At 44.4% G+C, this 7,542-nt stretch overlaps 1 long non-coding RNA gene across 1 annotated transcript in view; it reads left to right on the top strand.

The window, feature by feature from the left end:
• Positions 1-4,193: 4,193 nt before the first annotated feature.
• LOC148148908 (uncharacterized) overlaps positions 4,194-7,542 on the top strand; it is a 28,189-nt gene continuing 24,840 nt past the window's right edge. The window contains exon 1 of the long non-coding RNA XR_015758271.1: positions 4,194-4,331. This is a non-coding gene — a long non-coding RNA (uncharacterized LOC148148908). The remainder of the gene's footprint in view (positions 4,332-7,542) is intronic.

Here is a 7,542-nt window from a genome sequence, read left to right as displayed (position 1 = left end):
GAAAGTGAGAATAAGACAGTGAGTTAAAGGGGTGGCATGATGGCTCAGTGGTTAGCACTGCAGCCTCACAGCACCAGGGAGCTGGGTTCAATTCCAGTGACTGTCTATGTAGAGTATGCACATTCTCCGCGTGTCTGCATGGGTTTCCTTCGGGTGCTCCGGTTTCCTCCCACAGTCCAAAGATGTGCAGGTTCGGTGCTAAATTGCCCATAGTGTTAGGTGCATTAGTCAGAGGGAAATAGATCTGGGTGGGTTACTCTTCGGAGGGTCAGTATGGACTTGTTGGGCCAAAGGGCCTGTTTCCACACTGTAGGGAATCTAATCTAAAAGAACAGCCATGATAGGATAGAATGGACAGGTGGGCTTGAAGGACTGAATGGCCACCTGCTGCTCATATTTTTCATGTTTTTATGATATCCCTTTAAGATGCCTAATGCAATTGTTATCGTTTCCATGGATTCACCTTGCTTCACCTACATTGGATAGTTTACACAACAAGATCAAGGGTGTCCCAGCTGTTACTGATATTGTTGCTAAGCAACATCAGAATCATGTTTCAAGGAGACAAAAGGCTTGCAGCTTCAGAATTTGTGAAGTGTCAGCTTTTTCACCCGTGGACTGGTATTCCTCATTTTGTTTATTTCACAACAGTGCAGCCACAGGAACCTTGAAGGGAGGGCGAATCAATCGCCTAGCAAGATTATAAAACTTCACTTATTTCCCCAATCCGTTTCTGGCAAATTTTAGACGGTGCAGGAATCTGTGTGGAACGCCTCTGGCTGTCGGCTGTCATTCTGCAAGTTTAGGCGGTAACTTCCCAGGGGTCCACTCCCACTCCCAAACCAGTAGCCACGTGGAACGATATGCTTAAAACCTCAGAACGAAGGGCCAAATGGAATCCAATTAGTTCGCCATCAGTGGCTTGACTTAACGGGGTACATTGTTAAGAGCTAAGTGTGGTTGAGGCCTTCTTAATTATCAGCTACAATGACACTTCAGGAGGCGTTCAGCTCCCTGTTCTGCAGAAGATAATGGGAATTGATGCTGACTATTTAATATTTATGAAACGTACCCTTGTCCTGACCCAGACATCACAATGTAAGTCAGATTACTATTTAAGCACTCCATGTAAATACAAATTATGCAAACAAATTAGGAGAAGGTGAGGGCCAAAAATGAGCGAGGTCTGAAAATGTGCTGATGTTGCATTAAGAGCCTTCAAGCAGCACATTTAAAAATAAATATGTTGTGAAAAAGTTTTTAATTTGGACTTAGTTGGGCAAATCCTTTTAACTTCTGGCACTTTGTAATTTTCTGTTATTGTGTCTGAAATTTCTGTAGCTGGTTGGGTGGAACATACCTGGAGGAAACCCATGCAGACACAGGGAGAATGTGCAAACTCCACACATACAGTCACTGGAATCGAACCCAGGTCCCTGGTGCTATGAGGCAGCAGTACTAACCACCATGCTGCCCCTTTAACTCAATGTCTTATTCTCACTTTCTCCCCATACTCCCTGACACCTTGGCTACACCATAAGACATAGGAGCAGAAATTAGGCCATTCGGCCCAAGGAGTCCGCTTCACCATTAAATCATGGCTGATAAGTCTCTCAACCCCATTCTCCGGCTTTCTCCCCATAACTCTTGATCCCTTGACAATCAAGAACGTGTCTATCTCCACCTTAAGTAGACTCAATGAACTGGCTTCCACAGCCTTCTGTGGCAATGAATTCCATAGATTCACCACTCTCTGGCTGAAGAAAGCTAGTATCTTCAACCCAGGAGACAGTACCAGAGTTCCTGAAGAAGGGCTTATGCCCGAAACGTCGATTCTCCTGCTCCTTGGATGTTGCCTGACCTGCTGCGCTTTTCCAGCAACACATTTTTCAGCAGAGATCATAACAGACTCTGAGTTCACTCCCTGCCTGTTACCAAAATGCAGTTTATGATTAGATTAGATTACTTACAGTGTGGAAACAGTCCCTTCGGCACAACAAGTCCACACTGACCCGCAGAAGCGCAATCCACCCAGACACATTCCCCTACATTTACCCCTGCCCCTAACACTACGGGCAATTTAGCATGGCCAATTCACCTCACCTGCACATTTTTGGACTGTGGGAGGAAACCAGAGCACCAAGAGGAAACCAACGCAGACACGGGAGAATGTGCAAACTCCACACAGTCAGTTGCCTGAGGTGGGAATTGAACCCAGGTCTCTGGCGCTGTGAGGCAGCAGTGCTAACCACCTTATGTAGCAGCTATTCCTATTTTAGGAGGAACACCCAATTTGTAGTCAATGAAGAGCTTTTGAAGTATGGTATTTGTTGTAATATAGGGAGACTGGCAGCCCATGTGTGCACAGCAAGATCCCACAAACATCTATGAGCTGATTTAACTGGTGAATCTATTTTATGTAATATTGATTGGGCCCAGGACTCACCAGAGAACTTCCTTTCTCTTCTCTGAAATAATGCCATGCGTTCTCTCATATCCACACAAGAGGACAGGTGCGATCTCACTTTAATACCATCACAGCAGCAGCAGGTCTGAGAGAGCAGTACTCCCTCCACGCTGCACCAGAATACCAAGCTAAACTCTAGAGCTTAACTGGGGCTTGAACCTACACCAACCAGAAATAAGAATGTTATTGGCTGAGCAATGGCTGACACTGTGTCCCATTTTGCTCTGATGGAATGTGAACTATGTGAGTGTCACACTGTTTCTCTTCAATGAGCTGTGGGCAGAATAATATCGAACAACAGGAAGAAAAGTGTGGACATTTACATGTCAGCAGCCAGTGAATAATGGAGTTAGTGCCAGAGCTTCAGCTATTTATAATCGATGTTGATGCTGAAGAGACAGAGAGCTATGTATCTACATTTGCTGATGATACAAAGTTAGGTACAAGGAAAGCTGTGGGGAGGATACAGAGAAGCTGTGGGGAGGATACAGAGAAGCTGAACGGAAATATGTACGGATTTGGTGAGTTGGCAACAAGATGGTAGATGGAGCATTATATAGGGAGCAGAGACATAGGCTCCATTCAGCCCCTCAAGCCTGTTCTATCATTCAATGAGATCATGGCTGATCTGTGACCTAACTTCATAGAGCTCCCTTTCATAGAATTCCGATAGTGTGGAAGCACGCCATTTGGCTCATTGAGTCTCCACTAACCAGCTGAAGAGCATCCCACTCAGATCCAATGCCCCCCTTATCTGAACCCTGTAACCCTGCATTTCCCATGGCCAATCCACTTACCCTGCACATCTTTGGATTATGGGAGGAAACCGGAGCAGCCCAGAGACACAGGGAGAATGTGCAAACTCTACACAGACAGTCGCCTGAAGGTGACTGCTTACCACTGAGCCACTGTGCTGCCCTTTGACCCAGATACCTTAATACCTTTGTTTCGCAAAAGTTTGTCTATTTCAGATTTAAAATCAACAACTGATCCAGCATCCACTGCCGTTTGTGGAAGAGAGTTCCAAACCTCTCCCACCCTTGTGTGTCGAAGTGCTTCCTACCATCCCTCCCGAATGGTCTGGCCCTAATTCTCAGACTATGCCCCTTGTTCTAGAATCTCTAACCCATGGAAATTGTTTATCTTTATCTATGGTGTCTTTTCCTGTTAATAGCTTGAAGATTTCAAACAGATCTGAAGTGTAAAGTTAACCAATATGGTCATAAGAATAAAAAATGCAGAATTTGGAAGCGTGGAAATTATAATGTTTGAAGATCGTAATTTTGCAATGCCAATATGTTTTGGGTGTGAAATGTTTGCAGAAAGTTAGCATGCGGGTACAGCAAGTAATGAGGCTTGTTGGCCTTTGTTGTGAGGGGGTTAGCGTACACGAGCAAAGAGATCTAGTGACGTGTACAGGGTTTTGGTAAGACCCTCAAGCTGTGCAGTTTAGCTCTCCATATTGAATACTTGTGTTGGAGCGCAGTGCAGTGAAGGTTTACTAGATTGATCCAAGTGCATGCCTTCTGATGAGAAGCTGGGTGAATTGGGTCGATATTCCCTGGAGTTAAGGAGAGTGAGAGGCAAACTAACTGAAACATGAGATTCTGAATAGACTTGAAGGGTAGATGGTGAGATACAGTTACCACAAGCCAGGAAATCTGCATCACGTGTCTTCAGGTGATCAACTGGGGCTGGGTATAGTTGCTGGCAGAGTTTATTCTTTCCTGTTTAAGAGGAATGATTTCCACGTGTGCAGAATTGCAATTCTCAATCCCATTCTACGACAATAGCTTACTTTCTTCAGCAAAGCTCCATGTTGTGATTGCAAAAGTACAGACGTTTTGCACACTCGCTTACAAAGGTATGAATATTCATATTTACATTTAGCCATTTTCAGATGTTTTTAAATCACTGAGATGAATAAGCTATATCCTGCACTGATTTCATGATGAACATCTGCTTATTTTGACTGATTTTATCTTGGCTGTGACACACCACCTCCACCTGGCTGATATTAACACAAAGACCCCTCACCAAGCATTGTGACCCTTAGATTGAACTCACTACGGCTTCTATCTCTCTCTCACTCTTCCTCCCTCTCTCTCTCTCTCTCACTCTCTGTAATGAGGAGACAGACTATACTCATTCAGCTGGCCTTCTGCATAAAAACACAGATGGTAGGATAGGCACTACGAAAATGTTTCCTCAGCTGCCTGGAGAAATCGAGAGTGTGTACTCACAGTCTCAGAGTAACTGAGCTGGGGTGATGAGGAATCTCTTTTCCCAGTGGGTGGTGAATCTTTGGAATTGTGGGCTGTGGAAGTTCATGGATTGCAGAATTGTTCTGTTGTAGAAGGAGGTCACTTGGTCCATCATGCCTTCAGTGGCTGTGTTACCTCGAGCCAATCTCCTGCTGTTCTCCATATCCCTGCACACCATTACAATCCAAACAGCCATCCGTTGCCCCTCTTGAATGTCTCAATTGAGCCTGCCTCCACCACATTTCCAGGCAGCATATTCCACACGCTGTATACTCACTGTGTGATGAAGTATTTTCTCATGTCACCCTTGCTTCTTTTACACATCCCTTTGAACCAATGCTGAATCTTTCTTGTTCCTTATATGAGCATAAACAACCTCTCCCTCTGTACAGCCCACTCATGTTTTTGAAAACCTTTATCAGACCTCCTCTCCAGGTTCAGTCATTGAATATGTTCAAGACGCAAGTTGATACTGAATACAAAGGGGATCTAAGGGACATGGCTAGTTTGGGAAGGTGGGGTTAAATGAGATGGTCAGCCATTGAATTGGGCTTGTTGGGCCATATTCCTTTTGACCTTAAAACTCAGCCAGGTCTCACCATTCCCTCAGATGAGGACCAAGCTTATCAGCACTGAGGGATGACCCATTGAGATTTTTGCCCAGACATTCTGAGGTCTCTGCTGGCCTTGCTGCAATGCTGGAAGTTCCTGAGGACAGGTGAGACCACTCACTTCCTCCCATCCCCATCGCCACAGAGCTATAACTCCATAAGGATTGCCATGATATGGAGGTTCCGGTGTTGGACCTGGGTGGACAAAGTCAGAAGTCATGCACACTAGGTTATAGTCCAATAGATTTATTTGAAATACAAAGCTTTTGGAGTGCTGCTGCTTCTTCACCTGACACAGGGACAATGCTCAAAAGCTTGTGATTTCAAATAAACCTGTTGGACTATAACCTGGTGTTGCATGACGTCTGACTTTGTTCATAAGGGTTATGGAGGAATCAGGAAGAAATGCAGTAAATCATTGGAGTCAGAGGAATAAGTACATGGGTACAATCCCTGTTTTCCATAAACTTAATTACCTGTATTAAGTATCAACGCCAAGAGTTGAACATATCAATAACTAACGAGAGTAGGTCACTCAGCCTTCAGTGTTCAATAAGATCCTGGCTGATCGTTGTTGAATTGGCAGGTTAGAGAGCAACAGAGAATCATTCGTACACCCAAATTGACCAATAAATTACTATAAGTTGAAAGTGTCTCTTTGACAGGTGACTAGAGGTGGGGTGAGGCTCAGTTCATCAGGTTAATGTGCATGATTCATGAGGCTCCACCTGCTTTCTGCACAGAAGGTCACTATCTCACTTAAGTGTTTGTCTTGCAATGTGTTTCAAAATAAACAAGACCTTTCCAAATCTGGTTTCATACCTCCCAGCACTGAAATTGTACCTGGCCTTTGTCACATGAAGTTGCTGCTTGATTTTGAAAGAAATATCTCTCCCTCTGTTCAAAAGAAATCTTGTCCCAGAGAGTCCAATGGTTGGAGAGTAGTGTAGCTTGGAGCTGGATCTTGAGAACATCCTGAATCCTCGATGTAGCTGCTTCCGTGGGAATTGTCCGGGAACGTAATTTTCTGATCCAGAATTCCCTCATGTCTCAAACCCCACCGAAAGAGTCCATTAAAGTCGGAGGATTTGTGGGGTTCTGACTCATGTAAGCTTAATAGTTGTTCAGGAGAACTTCGAAGATTAATGTTCTAGGGATTTGGATTGGGATCGTACTGTGGCAGATGAGGGACCTCAAGTTCCAGAAAAAATTGAGACTAAAAGTCTACTGATGACCATTGTCAGAAAAAACCATATGGTTCACTTACATTCTTCAGAGAAGAAACCTTACCGTACCTGGTCACATGGGTGACTCCAGAATCATAGGTTTACTCTGAACAACCTTCTGGGCAATAAATGCTGCCCTGGCCAGTGACACCCACATCCTCTGAAATAATATATTAAAAAAATTTCTTCTCTCAGAGGGTTGCGAATCTGCAGAAGTCTTTCCAGAGGCCATCAAGGCCGTATCTTTACGTATATTCAAGGCGGAGATTAGCAGATTTTTAATCAGCAAGGGAATCAAGGACTATGGAGAAGCAAGTAGGAAAGTGGAATTGTGGATTATCATGATGTCATTGAATGGCAGAGCAGATTCGATGGACCAAACGGCCAATTTCTGCTCTGACATCTTATGGTCTTCTGGCCTTTCTCAAAAGTGAGAAACTCATCAGGAATCTACTTGCAATTCTACTTAGGGTGGTGGTGGAGGCAGATATGATTGGGGCGTTTAAGAGACTTTTAGATGAGCACATGAATATGCAAGTAATGGAGGGATATGGACCAAGGGCAGGCAGAAGGGATTAGTTTAACTTGGTGTCATGTTTGGCACAACATTGCATGCCAAATGGCCTGTTCCTGTGTGTACTGTTTTATATATTACGTTATAATTGGCCAGCCACTTTGCCCCAACCCCTCAAAATACACTGCCCTTGAACCCTTCATACCTGCCCCTCTGCATCACCTCCAGTTTCCACAAATGTGGGAGGAAAATGTGGATTCCGTCAGGCTAACACTGAAGTTCTCGATGTAGTGGCCCCCTTCCTCTCGCCACGTAAGTTTCACTGGGAAGCAATGGCCTAATGATATTATCACTAGACTATTAATCCTGAAACTCAGCCAATGTTCTGGGGAGCTGGGTTTGAATTCCACCATGTCAGACCATGAAACCATTGTTGATTGTCAGGAAAAACTCATCAGGT

The sequence above is a fragment of the Chiloscyllium plagiosum genome, unplaced genomic scaffold (assembly GCF_037043375.1).
Source record: "Chiloscyllium plagiosum isolate Xiang-an unplaced genomic scaffold, Cpla_swu_hap1 HiC_scaffold_10, whole genome shotgun sequence".
In the NCBI taxonomy this organism is placed as follows: Eukaryota; Metazoa; Chordata; class Chondrichthyes; order Orectolobiformes; family Hemiscylliidae; genus Chiloscyllium; species Chiloscyllium plagiosum.
The sequence above is the reverse complement of the archived record's forward strand: the minus strand, read 5'-3'. Positions and strand labels throughout refer to the sequence as shown.